Below are 472 nucleotides of genomic sequence, written 5' to 3'. Positions count from 1 at the left end.
TTCTTCAGTGCTTTTGCTTGGTTTCACTTCTTAGAACCTGACCTCCATGCCATTTATTTACAGTTTGGTTCTGATTATGTTAAAGATGACAGTATTACACAGGTTCCGATAGTGTAGTAGTTATCACGTCTGCTTTACACGCAGAAGGTCCTGGGTTCAATCCCCAGTGGAACCAGACTTATGCTTTAAAGTAAGAACTATGTATTTGTACCACCTGGCAATTGTCATTTGAAAAGTCTTTAGAAGAATTGAATGCAAATAATAATATAAGCCCATGTCTTTCAGAACCTCACCTCCAGCCATTATTTTTAATGTATTGTTACCATTATGTTAATGATGACAGGACGTCAGAGGTTCCATAGTGTAGTAGCTATCACTATCTGCTTACATGCAGAAGTCCTGGGTTCAATCCCCAGTGGAATCAGACTTATGGTTTGAAGGACTGACACTCTGAAAGAATGTCTCTCGTTGT

General features: G+C 39.0%; 1 non-coding gene across 1 annotated transcript; it reads left to right on the top strand.

The window, feature by feature from the left end:
* Window positions 1-101: 101 nt before the first annotated feature.
* On the top strand, window positions 102-175 carry trnav-uac (transfer RNA valine (anticodon UAC)). The gene has a single exon. It is a non-coding gene; the product is annotated as a tRNA-Val (tRNA).
* The last annotated feature ends 297 nt before the right edge of the window (window positions 176-472 follow it).

This window comes from Etheostoma spectabile, unplaced genomic scaffold, assembly GCF_008692095.1.
Source record: "Etheostoma spectabile isolate EspeVRDwgs_2016 unplaced genomic scaffold, UIUC_Espe_1.0 scaffold00018617, whole genome shotgun sequence".
Taxonomy (NCBI): domain Eukaryota; kingdom Metazoa; phylum Chordata; class Actinopteri; order Perciformes; family Percidae; genus Etheostoma; species Etheostoma spectabile.
Note: the sequence above shows the minus strand (reverse complement) of the source record. Positions and strands in the feature narration are given on the sequence as shown.